This window comes from Ictidomys tridecemlineatus, chromosome 4, assembly GCF_052094955.1.
Source record: "Ictidomys tridecemlineatus isolate mIctTri1 chromosome 4, mIctTri1.hap1, whole genome shotgun sequence".
NCBI lineage: Eukaryota > Metazoa > Chordata > Mammalia > Rodentia > Sciuridae > Ictidomys > Ictidomys tridecemlineatus.
In genome coordinates, this window is record NC_135480.1 from 21,768,318 (window position 1) to 21,783,323 (window position 15,006).

General features: G+C 63.0%; 1 long non-coding RNA gene across 1 annotated transcript; it reads left to right on the forward strand.

The window, feature by feature from the left end:
* The first annotated feature begins 4,234 nt into the window (after window positions 1–4,234).
* LOC144377045 (uncharacterized) lies at window positions 4,235–6,701 on the forward strand. The gene is made up of 3 exons (XR_013437603.1): window positions 4,235–4,596; window positions 4,953–5,121; window positions 6,619–6,701. It is a non-coding gene; the product is annotated as an uncharacterized LOC144377045 (long non-coding RNA).
* The last annotated feature ends 8,305 nt before the right edge of the window (window positions 6,702–15,006 follow it).

Sequence of the window (15,006 nt, forward strand, 5' to 3'; positions counted from 1 at the left end):
AGAGACAGATGGTGTGTCGATGGTGTGTCGTCAGCCTGACTTTCAGCGGCAGACCCTGAGCCCCAAGGGAAAAAGTCAGATTGGGCAGGACCCAGGGACAGGTCTGCGCAGGCCACCGATGACCACCGGCCAGGAAGCGCTGAACGAGGCTCCTCAGCCCGGGTCAGTGTGTTCCTTCCCTCTCTCCTCCTCCTCCTCCTCCCTCTTTCTCTGTCTCTCTCTGTTCTTCTTCCTTCCTCCCTCCCTCTATCTTCTTTTTTGGAGGGCTGGGAGGGAGCCCCGGGGCCAGTCTCCTCTCCCGTTGGGCCCAGCCCCCGCCTGCAGCTCACGCCTCAGCTTAGGAAGTCCTGCCTCTGAAGGGGCCACTGGCCATTTTTCTCGCCTGGAGACTCCTGGGGTCTGAACTCTGCGCCCATTACAGTGGGGGCAGGGCTGGGGGGAGGGCGGGGGTGGGGCGGGGTGGGGGAGGGGTGTTCACTCCAATGTCAGTCACCTACCAGGGTCAGTCCGGGGCCCTGCTCCCGCAGCCCTGCCCCTGGCCACCTCCGAAGGTCCAGGACTGAATCCCACCAGCCCTGGCTTCAGGGGACCTGCAGCGCCGTGGGGGGCCCTGCTCAGCAACGCCCCAATAACAGGGATAACGATGATGATGGCAGCCCCAGCAGGCCAGGAGGTGGTCGCCCTGCGCCGGGCAGCAGCCGGGACACCTGACCTAGCAGGGAGCTGGCTGACTACTTCTTTGACAACCTGTGGCCCTCTGGCAGCTGATTGAAAGGCTGACTGCTGTCCCCTTCCCGCAGTTTCCTGTTAATCTCTTCCCTGTTCAGGCATCAGCTCCACCCCAGGGTAGGGGTGGGCGCCCCGGTCACCAGCCCACACCCCCATTATGTGTTACATTTCATTTATGATTCACGTGTCTGCATTAGTCATTTTGCACATTATGAACCATAGGCAGAAATAAAACGTAAAAGATAAATATATAAATTAAAAGATATAGAATTGTGTAAAATAAATAAAGCAATGAAATACTTGATGCATGTCATAAGCCACAGTCTACGGAACAGTCCCCAGTGGGTCATGGTGGAGAGAAGGTGCGCAGCCTTCATGCTCACAGGGAAGAGTTGTTGGAACAGCAAAGGAGAAAGAGAAGATTCCCTGGGGTCCCCAGGGTCCCCAGGGTCCTCGCAAGTCCCTGAGCAGGACGAGGAGGCCCTGCAGAAGGGAGAAGAGAGAGGAGAGCTCTCACACCAACCACAGCCCCACAGACCAGGGCGGGTCCTTCCCTGAATCAGGCCCAGGTGGCAGAGAACGCCCCTGCCATCCACAAAGCCCACCGTGGCCACAAAGCCCACCGTGGAGAATCTCCGCCTGCACAGTTAAGAAAGCCAAGGCTCAGAGTCACGGGGAAAATATTTTGAGTTGGCAGCCAGCACTGGAGAATTGGGAAATTTCACGTTCTCATTTGCATGTACGGCTTCTGTTGACAAATAGGAACCTCAGACATCTTGACGTGCATTCAGACAGGCCAAGGGCAGCTGGTCCTGGGCCCAGAGGCCCCCTGCAGTTCAGCTCACCTCCTTTGTGGCTGCAGTCCCCACCACTCCCTATTGCCACCCAACTCGCTTCCCTCATCTCTACCACTTGCCGGGTTCTGGGGGGCATCTAAGTTGGCAAACAGGGGTCAATAGAAACAGCTGACCTTCAGACCGAGAGCATCTGGAGAAGCCTCAGTGCCACACAGGGAGGCAGGGACACCACACCCCTCTTCCCTCCCTTCTCCTACCCTCCCCAGGACAGCCCCGACAGCCACACGGCCCTCCGTAAGTCGTGGCTTTGACTCAGTCCTGGCTCTGCTTTCTAGCCAGGTAACTCACCCTGGGCATGGTCCTTCTCCTCTCTGGACGTGTTCCCTCACCTGTGAGCTGAGGGCACTTCACACACAATATTTGTTTTGTGTCCAAGTCATTTTTCCTAGAAAACTGGAGAAAAAGCAGGAAAACAATCTTCCTGCTGCTTCCCTCTAAGTTGAGCACGTACCGCCCTCTGGTGTCCACAGTGCACACTGCAGCCAATCGAGAGCAGCCGGACCATAGGAAAGACACCAGGTAGGAGGAGCCGGAGTGCACTGTCCTGGTCTCTTTATTCCCTTGGGCCCAAGGACCAGGAGAGCATGGACTGTCTTGTTCCTCTCAACTAAAACACTCAGGGTCTCTCCAGGGGAACTGGGCTGCATGAAATAACCACACAAGAGGCAGAGAGACCTTTTTCTTGGAGGGTCCTGTGATGCTCCTCTGACCTTAAGGGTCTGCAGAAAGAGCGAGCGAGCGAGCGCGTGCTGACCCCTTTTATTGAGGAGAAGCCATTCAAATGAGGCCAGGGGTCAGGTTTCTGGGTGAAGTCTAGCTTCCTGATGTCTGCTGTCAGCAGGTGACCGACATCTGGGTAGGCCACACCCAAGGGCACAGTAAGAAGGGGACACACAAAGGGCATTTCATGGAACATTGTATCCCAAACAGGGCCAAGGGGTGGTATCACAAAGGGACAGGTGAGCATAGCTCAATCCATGGGGGCACACGCCCACATCTGAAGATGCATCCTCCACCTCTGGAACCTGGGCAATGTCCAGGTCTCTGCTCAGGGAAGGAGAATGCGAGGATCGTCCAGCCCGGCTGCCCGCAGTGGACGTGGAGTGAGGTCTCTGCACCAGGCTCCACCTGCAGACCCCCGCCCTGCACAGACCAGGACACTTGGGTGGAGGGATTGACAGGCCAAGGCTGGCCATCGTAGTCCCCCTGGGTGCCTGGAGGTCTAAAGGACCCGATGGTTCTCCGTTTTGGAGTGACAAACTGCAGCAGGTGAGAGTTGTACACGCGGCAAGTGCCACCCAGCTGCTCCTGCAAGACAGTTACTAACCTGCTCATGCAAAGCCCCCTAAATTGCTGTGGCTGGAGAGTCCAGGTCAAGCCCGGGTCCAGGAAGAAAACCTCCAGCTGCACTGCAGCCCTGGCCTCATGGGTGGCTGTCACTGTCACCGTCCTCCATCTGCTGCCCCCGGGAAGGCAGCTTTGCAAGTCCCCAGGGAACCTCCACAGGGGGTTGCGCGGCCACAGCAGCAGAGCCTCAGAAGCCCTTCCTAGAGTCGGTCTCTTGCTGTGCACCCCCATTTCCAGCCTGGAGCAGGGCCCAGGCCACTTGCCTCAGGCTGGCTTCCAGGCGGCTGGGAATCAGAATTCGTTGCAGCCTCTCACCAGCAGAGCCCACGTCCTTCCAGGTGCCAATCCCCAAAATGACCTTCCCATCCCCCTCAATCCTCGTCCTGTGGCCGCCCGCTGGACCAGTGCCATCTGTCCTCATTCTGCACTGGCCTCCCCAGGGAGAGGGGATGTGTAAGCAAGGCTCCAGGAGCAGTGGCATGGCCAGCCTGGCTTGCTTTGTCCCCGCAGGGCCCGCATCCCTGGAACTGGGCAGGCAAGCCACTCTCCAGGGAGAGCCCTTACTGGCCCTCAGCCCGCGACACACCAGAGCAAGCCAGGCTCACCTAAGTGGGGGGGTTTTGGGGGACCCGGTGTTCTAAGGTTGACACGGCCCCTAAAACACTCTTTTCAGGACTCCAGTCTGTGGGCAGAGTGAGCTTGGCGTCTAGGAGGAGGGCTGGAGGGCGGCCCTTGTCCGGCACCAGTTTTCGAGGTCACCCTGCGGCTAGAAGCCCCCAGACCCGACTGACGACGACAACAAAGGTTTATTTCTCACATTAAGCGACCACGAACGGTTCCAGCCGCTTGGTGCCACGAGGACTGACTGAGCTCTCCACTAGAGGGCAGGTCCTCCCGGTGGCAGGTGCTGCCCGTCCCAGGGCGGTGGGCGGGGCTGCCTGGTGTGACAGGGACCGGAAGTAGATGACTGGGACTGACAAGGCCGCGCTCACCCGAACTCCGGCAGCCGGATTCTGGGCGGCAGAGACCCCACGTGCAAAAATAATAATAATAATAATAATAATAATAATAATAAGATCGGCTCATACACGGGCCTCGGTATAAGCACTGCACAGTGGGCGACAGGCGCGCACGGGCATGTGCACAAACCACACCAGTTGCACACGCTCATCGGCATCCACGGCACGGCACTAATGGGCGATGGCCCGGTCGAAGGATTTGGCGGGCAGAGCGCGCACGCGGGGCTGGAGCTAAGCGAAGGCAGCTGTGCGCACGCGCGGCGGGTCCAGGGTCAAGGCCACCCGCGTCCCGTGCAGCTTCGCTCTGGCTCCCGCCTCGTTCCGCGCAAGGCCTTCTAAGAAGGAAAACCAAAACCGGAGTCTGAGTCGCGGCGGCCGAGGCCAAGCAGCCGCCAAGAGGAGGGAGGCCCCGGAGGCCGGCCCTTCTGACCCCCCGAGTCCCTCTGCCCCGCGTGGACAGTCGCAGGGCGGCGCCTGGGGGACAGCGGCGGCACAGAGAGCCCCAGCGCAGGGCCAGCGGCGCACAGCGGGCACCACCCCTCCACCTGCGCCTGGCTCCTGTGAGAGCGTGTCCGACCCAGGAGGCCTGGAGGGACAGGGAAGGTCCAGGCTTGGCCTTCAGCAGTCTCCCCCGAGAGCAGCAGGTTAGGAACATCACAAGTGAGGACGGGACCCAGAGGCATCTCGGTGGCCTGAGAACCCTCTCCCTGGCGACACACCCTGCGTGAGCAGCGGCGATGTCTGTGACTCCCCAGCCACATCCTCAGAGGACAGGGAGCGGGCTCCCCTCCCTGCCCTCCTCCTGCCCTGCCCCAGAGGGGCACATGCCCGGGGCCAGCCGGCTGTTCTGGACTCGCATCAGGAACTGCAGTTGAGGACGGTGCAGAACATGAGGAAAGGCCAGGGACTCGGGGACAGGGAGGGACAGGGAGGGGCAGGGCCAGGCAGGCCTGAGCGGTTTCCATCTTGCTGAAGCCACTGAATTTGGGGTCTTTTTTAGCGGAATGACAGCGTCTCCCTGTGGCTTCTCCTTGTTCCTTTGGGGTTCAGTGAATCTGAGCAGGACCCCGCCCCACAACCATCTCCAAACGCTGAGCTGTTGCTGACGGCCCGGGTCCTGGGAGGTGCTGTGGCCCTGCACGAGGAGGGACCTGGTGGCAGCTCCTCAGGTAACAGGGCGGGGTGGGGGCACTGTGGGACCCTGGCCCTTGCTCCTCTCCTCTGCTTCTTGGCCATGGTGAGCAGTTTGCCCCGCCTTGGCTCCCTGCCATGGCCACCCTGCTGCCCTCCAGGGACCCAAGCCATGGGCCCACCCAGTCTTGGATGCCTACCTCCAAAGCTGTGAGCCCAAACAAACCCTTTGTCTTTATAGTTCTTATCTCAGGAACTTTGTCACAGTAACAGGAAGCCGTCCTCACTGCGCACACCAGCTTTTACTCCTCGACTATTTCTGTGTAAATTGCTCTTCCCTGGGACGCCCCCACCCCAACAGCAGAGCAGGAAGTGAGCTCAACATCAGGAGGAATGGACAGACGAGTGAGGGCACAGGACAAGGGCTTCAGGCTTTACAGAAAGGATAAAGTTGGCCAGACCTGACGGCACACACCTGTAATCCCAGTGACTCGGGAGGCTGAGGCAGGAGGATTGCAAATTCAAGGCCAGCCTCAGCAACTGAGCAAGGTCCTGTCTCGAAATAAAAATTAAAAGGACTGTTTCACAACCCAGGACAGACAGACAGACAGACAGACACACACACACACACACACACACACACACACGACATTTAAAACCAAGGATCATGGTGGTGATGGTGATAGAAATGATCATGGTTAGGGTGACTGGACTGCTGCTGGTGGCTCATGAGGAGGTGGTTATGGGCGGGTGGGGTGCTGGGCGGGTGGGGTGCTGGGCGGTTCTTTCTCCTCTTCCGGCTCATGGCTCACTTTTCTTAGTAGGAGGACCTGGCTTCAGGGCTGCAGGTCTGGCCTGCTCCAGGGCACCCAGTCTCATTTTTTCAAGCTTCATCTCTTGCCACAAGCCACTCAGGCGTCTCCCTCTTCTCCACCCCCTGGCCCACGCCTGTCCCTCCCCGTCCCCTCCCCCTCCTGGGCCCTCCCCATTTCCAGCCCACCGGGGAGCCCAGCGACTCCCTCTCCTAACGCCTCTGGATCCCCCTATTTCTTTCCATCTCTGTTCCTTCCACCGTAGCCCCTGGCCATGGTGTCCCTCCAGCTGACACCCTGCTTTGCTTTCCCTCTTGCTCCCTGTCCTCTCTCTCCACGCAGCAGCCACAAAGTCCCTTTAAAAATGCGAATCAGATCCCGTCACGTGTCCGCCCACACGTTTCCTAAGGGGTCCTAAGGGCGTCCTGGGCAGAGATCATCCCAGTGTCACTCCAGGCAGGTGACCCCTCCCTGCCCACACCTCAGTCACGGTTTCATTTTCTCTAATGTCCCAAGCCCCTCTCCACCCCAGGACCTTTGCATTCGCTGCTCCTCCCTCCAGAAACACCGTCCCCAGATCTGCACAGTGGCAGCAGCGTGACTGGGCTCCGCCGGCTCTTGAGACCACCAGCCCTGGGCAGTGCGTCCCCGGGCTCCGGGGAGAGCGGGAACCCTGGTTTCCACAGTCCACGCTGTCGTCATTGTCGTAGCTTCTCCCATCAGATGGAGGTTGCTCGAGGGAGCGGTCCCTTTGGTGTCATTCCTGACACCTCAAGCCGCGCCTGGCACACAGCAGACTCCAGCAGACGCCTCCCAGGAAGGAGCTGCCCGGTAGCGGATGGGGAGCTGCCCGCGTCTTCCCCAGCGACACCTGGCGGCACGTCATGCTCACGAACATCCACCAGGGGTCGCCCTTGACCCTGAAACGGCCCTGAGTCGGGCCCAGTGGTCCAGGCTGCAGGCCAGGAGGCACGCGGGAGGCCCGCCCAGCGAGCAGGGAGCCCCCCTGCGGGGCAGGAGGTGTGAAGTCCACCAGGGCAGCCCCAGGGGACCGCAGCCTCGAGCCCCAGAGTCCAGTCCTACCTGAGGAGTCAGCGCTGTGAGCCTGAGTCTCCCCTGCAGAGTGACCAGGTGACCGGCCAGACCTGACCTGACCGCCCACGGGTTGGACTTGCTTTCTGGCTCCATGTTCTAAGTCGTCGCTGCATTTCTCGGGGAAGGCAGGGCCGGTCCCAGACACCTCTACCTCACAGATTCCGGCCCTGGGAGGGAGAAGGGACAGGAGTGAAGGGCTGTGGGCGATGCCAGGGAGCCGGGGGCCTGAGTGGACCACACCTCTGTGACACCCTTCTGTACCTGCCTGAGCAGATCCCGGGGAGACTGAAGGTCTCTCTCCAGAGGCAGATGCACTGGAGTTGAGGACATGGGGGCGGGGGCAGTGTCCCCCTCTCACCCTGTCCCCACACCCCCCTTGGCTGTGTGACTCAGGCGGTCCCTGGCCCTCTCTGGGCCTTTTTCAGTTGAGTGGGATGGGCCTCCACCAGGTATCCCCAGGCTGACCTTTAAGTGGGGGACTCTCCAAGCCACATCCGGGGTCCCAGGTGGGGGGGGGGGCTTGGACCCCTGCCCGCCGCCCTCCCACATGATCCTAAGGGCTCTGCGAGTGTGAGTCCTGATTCCGCTGCCGCCCTGGGCTCCCGCTCTCCTCCCACGGCCCAGGCCCCTCCTCGTGGACCTTCCCACAGGCCCCAGGGACCCAGGAGGCCTGGGGAGGAGCCAGGGAGGGGGACGGCGAGGTCCTGCAGAGGGGCCTGGGACGGCCCAGTCCCCCACTCGAGCGCAGGCAGAGCTGGCTGCTCCCAGCCACCTGCACCCGCCCGACCCTGGCCCACAGCCTCTCTCCAGGCCAGTGGGAGTGGCCGGATGTCCATGGGGCCAGCGGGACACCGGCCATCCCCCAGAGGTCACCGCCCTCACTCTCCCCTCCCGGCGGTAATTAACTCCAGAGGGGACCCAGCCGGCCTGCTCTCCAGGCCCTCTCTCACCGCCCTGGCGTTCTCCCCTGCGGCTCCTCTCACTCCTCACACAAAGACCCGGCAGCTCCCAAGGTTCTGCTCCTGTTCCCTCATCTCCCAGCTGTGTGACCTGGAGAAAGTCAGTGTCCCTCTCTGACCCTCAGTCTCTTCATCCCTATCCAAGAAAACAATCACGGTTGATAACAATTGAATTGTTCCCAATTTTAAGTGAGACAATAAGTCACTAGGCCCCTGGCGGGGTCTTCAGGTGCTGCCGTGGAGGACATGGACCTTTGTCACCTGGAATTCCAGCTCTGGGGTCTAGTGCCCCCCTCTCTCCCCGGGCTCCTCTGCCCCCCGGTGAGCACTTCCCTGCTGGGCGGCCTCTGCTGTAGGGCCCTGCGTCCTCCCTCCCCTGCCGCTCTTCCTCCTCCCTCTGTGTCCCCTCGTCCCCTGGGCCACCCCCATCCACCTGGGGCCTTCCTGCTCGTCCCTGGGTCACAGCTCGCTCCCTGCCTGTTTTCCCAGTGTCATGTGAAGCAGCCCGCGCCGGGCTCCCTCCGTGTCCCACGCCCAGCTCAGGGCCAGGCACACAGGTGGCGCCCGCCTCCCCGTCCCCGTGAGTGGAGGCACAGAGCAGCGGGTCCCAGGCCACCCGCGGGTGCCGAGGAGCCGCCTCGACCCCAACCCTGGGCTCCAGACCCAGCGAGCGGGAGCGCCCCTCGGAGGCGGGGCACCTGGCAGCCCCGCCCCGCCGCCGGGTCGCGCGCACCCCCCTGGCGGACCCACCCAGAAGGTCCCACTGCGCACAGCTCGCTCCCGCCCTCCTGTGGCCGCGGCCTCGGCGTGCGCCGCCGCTCTGCCCTCTCGTGGCCACTCGGGGAACTGCGTGCTCGGTGGCTGTGGCTGGGATCTCGGCTCACGGCACAGGCCTGGCCTCCAGGAGGACGCAGTGCGGTCAGGACGCTGCCCTCCCCCCGGGTGCCCAGCCTGCCAGGTGCCCCATCCACCGCTCGTCCACTCACAACTCCTGCCACCCCCCCCCAGATGGACGCCCAGTGAGACCCTCTCTCCGTCCCATCCCGACCACCTCCTGCCCACCGCCGGGCCATCTCACCTGGACAGCTGCGGTGGCCTCCATGCTCCCAGACCATTCTCAGCCTCTGGAGCCATCTGTTGAAGACGGAGATGGCAGCCTGCTACGACCTGCCCAAGGCGCTGCCCAGGCCACCCAGGCCCAGCCCGCCCTCTCTGCTCCTCCTGTCACTCCTTCCCCTGGGTGGCCCCGCTGCAGGCCTTCTCTCGGCTGCTCACCTGCCCCAGGACCTTTGCACTGCCTTGGAGAACCCTTCCTCCCCTAAGGTGGCCCACCCCTCCCCTAGTCGCAAATCAGAGTCCCCTCTCCCCAGCTCCTCAGGCCACTGTGCTGCCTCGTTGTTTCCCCATGTGTCCCCTGGTCTGGGAGCCCCAGGAGGGTGGACGGCGCTGCCTCCCTCCGAGGGCCGTGGACCCAGACGGAGCTGGGACCGGAGCTGGGACCGCCCAGGCTCACAGTCCTGATGGCCCAGGCCCTCAGCCTCCTGGAGGGCAGCCCAGGGTGGCTCTGCTCTCTGGTCCTGGCTGCCCGCTGAGCAAGGGGTGGCGTCCAGGCTGGCCCCGCCCCCCTCAGCCAGGGGCCTGGGAGGCGCTCAGGGTCTTAGCAGCCCCAGGGAGAGGCCTGGCGGTGGAGGAAGAGGGTGACAGCCGCGGTGGCTCGGGCCCTGTTCCAGGCCCCGTGAAGCAGGGTGGTCTCACCGTCACCCTCAGGAGGACCAAAGCTCCTCAGAGTGACTCAGAAGCTGGGGCCCAGGGTCACTGTGCAGCAGGGCTGTGTCACCGTGCGTGCGAGGCTGGTACCTCTCCACAGAGCTGGGAGGGAGCCCGTGGGGACAGGGTGGTGACGCGGTTATGACTCTGGGTCGCCTGGAGGGCGGGAATAGGGACATCGCCACGTTCTGGGGGAAGATGAGCTTGATGAAGGGGAAAGGTACTGAAGTCCCCAAGGGTCACGCAGGGCAGGGGGTCGCCCCCCGTGTTGCAAGGCACAGAGAGGGCTGGCAACTCACTCAAGGAGCACAGCGGCGGGCTGACTCCGTGGCGAGTGGACGCGAGGTCTCAGGCTGTGCTCCCAGGGATCATGTGGGGCCAGGGGCATGGGGGCCGGGGCGGGGGAGAGGCCTCAGCTCTGCCCACCTCCCTGTCCCTGGGCCTGGATCCACACCTTCGGCCTCCAGGGACCAAGACAGCTGTAGAGGCCCAAAGAGGCCCAAGCAGGACAGCCATCCCCAGAAACGGGAAGCGGGTGGGCAGCGCGGGCCCTGGGGAGGGAGCACACTGCGCTTCTGTGGGTGGACAGCGGTTCCAGGGCGTGTGGTTTTTCCTGAGGAGAAAGTGGCCCAGCCCAGACCCGCTAAGGCCCGGGCAGATTCTGCCCCCACGGAGGCAGGGGCCGCTGCCTTCCCTCCCGTCCTCCCGCAGGGGAAGCCCACTCTCCGCCCTTAGAGATTCATTCCCAAGCCTCACACACCAGGCTCGGAGGGAGGCAGGCAGGCGCAGGGACTGCCATATTGGCCACGGGACCTTGGGCGGGAAACTCCATTCCTCTGGGCCTCTGGCTGGGCGCCAGGGCACACGCCTATAATCCCAGGGCTTGGGAGGCTGAGGCAAGAGGATCGTGAGTTCAAAGCCAGCCTCAGCAACTCAGTGAGACCCTAAGCCACTCAGGGAGACCCTAAGCAACTCAGTGAGACCCTAAGCAACTCAGGGAGACCGTGTCTCTGAATAAAATACTTTATACAGGGCTGGGAAGGGGGCTCCGTGGTTCGGTGCCTCTGGTTCAAACCTTGGAACAACAACAAAAAAAGAACTAGGGCCTCCGTAGGCCCAAAGCATAGTAGGTGCTCATTAAAACGGCCACCCCCCTCCTTTGTTTCTGTGGAGGGGAACCTGCTGGGCCACCTACTGCCAGGGTCCTGGGGCTGCTTCCCCCTCGGCTGCCCCTCTTCAGGGGTAACAGAGTGAAGGGCCCAGGCACTGTGTGGCTGCTTCCACTGCTGGGAAAGCGAAGCAGAGAGACACACAGGAGGGGGTCCTGGGGACTGGCGGGGGCTGGGTAGGCCAGCAAGGGGAGCCCAGCTCTTGGTCCCTGGGAGGCAGGGATCTCTCCTCTGGGGGGGAAGGGGGAGGGGTGGGGAGGAGGGGAGGGGGAGGGGAAGGGTGGGGGAGGGGAGGGGAGATGGGGGAGGGTGGGGTGGGGGGCAGGGGACTGGGCCTGAGTTGTTAGAGGCATCTCCAGCCTGGAGCCGGGGAGGGGGCCCCACCCCCGTGGCTAGCCGCAGAAGGGGCCTTTCACCCGGGGAAGGGGACCCCAGACCCTGTCACTGTACTGAGTTCAGCCTTTCGTTTCTAACTGAGGAAGTGTCCTGACAATGAAGACATCATCGGGATCAGCTCGCCTCTTCACCATCTCCAGCACTTTTCCACATGGAAAGCACCGCTGTGATACAGGGAACTGTGTTCCTGGCTGTCGCTGCGTTTATGGACTTGACGGTCGGCCATCGGGAGGGGTGCTGGGGCAGGCCCCCGGGGAGGGCGAGTCCACCACCCAGAGAGCCTCCCCGCCCGGCCTCTGCCCTGGGCACACTGGATCCGTGAGCCGTCACAGGACACAGGGCGATTTAAGAGTCTTGGGCCACGCTCTCAGACGCCACTGACACCCGACTGACCAGTCGCTGGTGTCTGCAAGCCCCCCTCCCCGCTCTTTGGATGCCAGGGGTTGACGCGGGGCACCGACCACTGAGCCGCACCCCAGCCCCATGTTGCGTTTTATTTAGAGACGGGTCTCCCTGAGCTGCTGGGCGCCTCGCTGTCGCTGAGGCTGGCTCTGAGCTCGCCATCCTCCTGCCTCAGCCTCCAGAGCCACTGGGACGACAGGCGTCACGTGCCAGAACGAAGCCCCGTGTCCCCTGGAGGGCTGAGCTGGCTTCCTCTGTGGCACGTGGCTCCCCAGCCCCCAGCCCCCTGTAGAAGGGAGAGGACTTCTGTCTTACAGGTGAGGAAAGCCAAGGCCTGTACCGGTGACCGATCGTTCATTGTCACACAGCCACAAGGTGGCAGCCAAGATGGGGTCCCAGGGACTGGGACCCAGGTTCCTTAGCTGAGAGGAAGGTGGGGGACTCTGGCGTGAGCAGGCCCCGGCCCAGCACCCCTTCACCTCCAGAGTCAGGTCTGGCCAACTTCCCCCTAGTGGAAGGTGCAGCTCATTATGGAGAATCTTCTAGAAGCTAAGGGTGTGCTGGGGCAGGGATGAGGTGGACACATGGCCAGCAGGCCTGGACGGGTGGAAAGCAGGCCTCTGCTCTCACTGATTTTCTGGGGTCAGGTCCCTGTCCCCTGTCCCCCACCCCCTGATGGCCTTCATCACCAGGGACAGCCCCCAGACTGTCCAGGCCTGGGTCCACACGGCAGGTCCTCCTGGGTCCCTCCCACCCCCTTCCCTGGCCTCCGCCCCAGATGGTGGGGGGAAGGGGTTCAGCTCTGTGGGGACAGGCTGGGGCAACGGAGCCCCAGGGAGCCTGGGTCAGCCCAGAGCGGGCAGGACTGGGCGGGAGGGCGGAGGTGTGTTTTGAAATCTGCTTCCTCTTGGCCACGCTTGAACTTCCAAGCCCGGGGTTTGACTGACAGGCGGAGGCAGCGGCTCCCCGTGGAGCCCTGGGGCCAGATGGGGGGGGCTGGGCAGGGCTCCAGCGCGGGCTGCGTCCTCCTCCCTCCCCTGCTGCTCCCAGGACCTGGAGGAGGGGCCCGGCTTGGGCTTACAGGGCCCAGAGTCCAGGTGCCACAGGGACCTGGGGGACAGAGACAGATCCCGCAGGCCTGGCCCTGGAGCGGGTCTCAGGGTGTCCACCTTGACCGCGGGAGGCCCCCTGAAGGTTGGGGCGTTCCGGCTACCCCCACTTCTCCCCTCGGCTTTGGTGGCCTCTGGGCAGTGGCTGGGTCACCTCCGTGGTCCCGTCTGCCTGACTGTCCGGTCCAGCTTGTCCTGCCCCTCTGCTCCCAGGCTGCTGTGTTCCTGGAACACTGGGGACATTAAAGCCCCGGCCACAGCTTGTCGGGGTCAAACAGCCCCCGCACCCACTGCCTCTGGTGAAGCCCCTGGCCCAGGCGCCGGTCCGGGACCTGGACTCACAGAAGCCCCCGCCCTGCGCCAGGCTCGTTCTCTGCCTGGAGGGGACGGCCATCGGAGGGGAGAAGGGTGTGGCCCAGGGGCAGCAGGAGGGGCCCCAGGGCCCCAGGGAAGTGCTGTTTCCAGGCGGGTGGACATGCCGCCCTGCAGCCCTTGTCCCCACCTGGAAGCTGAGGAAGTGAAGTCCTGCAGAGGGGCCTCTCCAGGAGGCCACAGGCCTGAGCCTGGCTGTGGGGGACAGGCTGCCTCCCAGGACAACGCAGCGCCCCCCGCCCCCCAGGCCGCCTGCTCTCTGGAGCTGACATTTTGCAGAGGAGGGGATCAGCCTAGAGAGGGACAATGACTCCCTGGGGGCCACCAAGCCAGGGGAAGCTGGGTCACCTCGTCCTGGTGTCCATTCCAGGGCCGCCTCTGCATCCTGAAACACTCCACGTCACCGGCCAGCTGCAGCCCGCCCCCCCTTCCCTCCATGCCTGGGCCTGGCCGGCCACCTCAGACACACAGCCCGCAGTGACCCTGTTCCCCTGGCTCTGGGGAACCTGCTCTGGGTCTCAGGGGGTTTGTCAGCCCTTCAAGTGTGTGCATGTGTGTGTGTGCATGTCTGTGCATGTGTGTGTGCGTGTGTGTGCGTGTGTGCCTGTGTGTGTGTGTGTGCATGTCTGTGCATGTGTGTGCGCATGTCTGTGCATGTTTGTGTGCGTGTGTGTGCATGTGCGTGTGTGTGCATGTCTGTACATGTGTGTGTGCATGTGTGTGCGCATGTGTGTGTGCATGTGTGCATGTGTGTGTGTGCGTGTGTGTGTGCGTGTGTGTGCATGTCTGTGCATGTGCGTGTGTGTGCATGTGTGTACGTGTGTGCGTGTGTGCATGTGCGTGTGTGTGCATGTGCGTGTGTGCATGTGCGTGTGCGTGTGTGTACGTGTGTACGTGTGTACGTGTGTGCGTGTGTGCATGTGCGTGTGTGCGTGTGCGTGTGTGCGTGTTTTGTGTGTTCGCCTGGCCGTGTCCCCCTGTGGTGGGAGGTGAGGGCAAACAGAGCCCTCTCTAGGCTCGGGTGTCCCCGGCCTGCACTGTCACCCACCCCTTTAAACGAATCTCCATAAATAAGGTTGAACCTCTGCAGAGGGCACAGACGGGCGGCAGTTTTGGGGTTTGGGGTGCCTGGTATCCTGGGGCTCTTCAGGACAGAGAGCAGGCCCAGAGGAGGGCAGGGAGGCGACACTCCAGGACACGGGGGCTGGGGGACAGTGGATCGGGAGCTGGGACGGGGAGGAGCTGGCTGGGGCCTCCTGGCAGAGCCGAGCCTGGAGGCAGCCCTGGGCCAGGAGGCCACTAAGACCACCTGAGGCTGGCCTCACAGGAACACGAAAGGTGGGCGCTGCACTCATCCGCATGTTTCAGATGAGGAGACCGAGGTTCAGAGAGGTTCATAACTTGCCCCCGGACACACAGGAGAACTGGACTGAAACCTCTAGGGCCTCTGGCAGTGCCCCCGAAGGTCCTGGGCGGTGGTACTCTCCAGCCCGTGAGGCAGCTGCCCGTCACTGTACCACGTGGGGACATCAGCAGGGACCCTCTGCTCCCCCCAAATGCTCTTCCAGATCTTTTCCTGTGCCTGTCCCAACTCAGCTACTGCTACGGGCACCTCCTCTGGCCCCAGGCTGGGCTGGCGTCCACTGTGCCCTCCGGGGCTGTGTCCCCCGGTCACGTCCATTCATTCACTCACTCCTGGCCCAGCCAGTGTTCACTGGGCACCTCCAATCGCCAGGTGCTGGACGCAAGCGCGGAGTGTTCACCGTCCCCAGCCCCCGGTGCCCGCCGACCGGAGGGCAGGAGGAGACAGACGGAGGGACTCCCGAGCTCCGGGCAGAACCA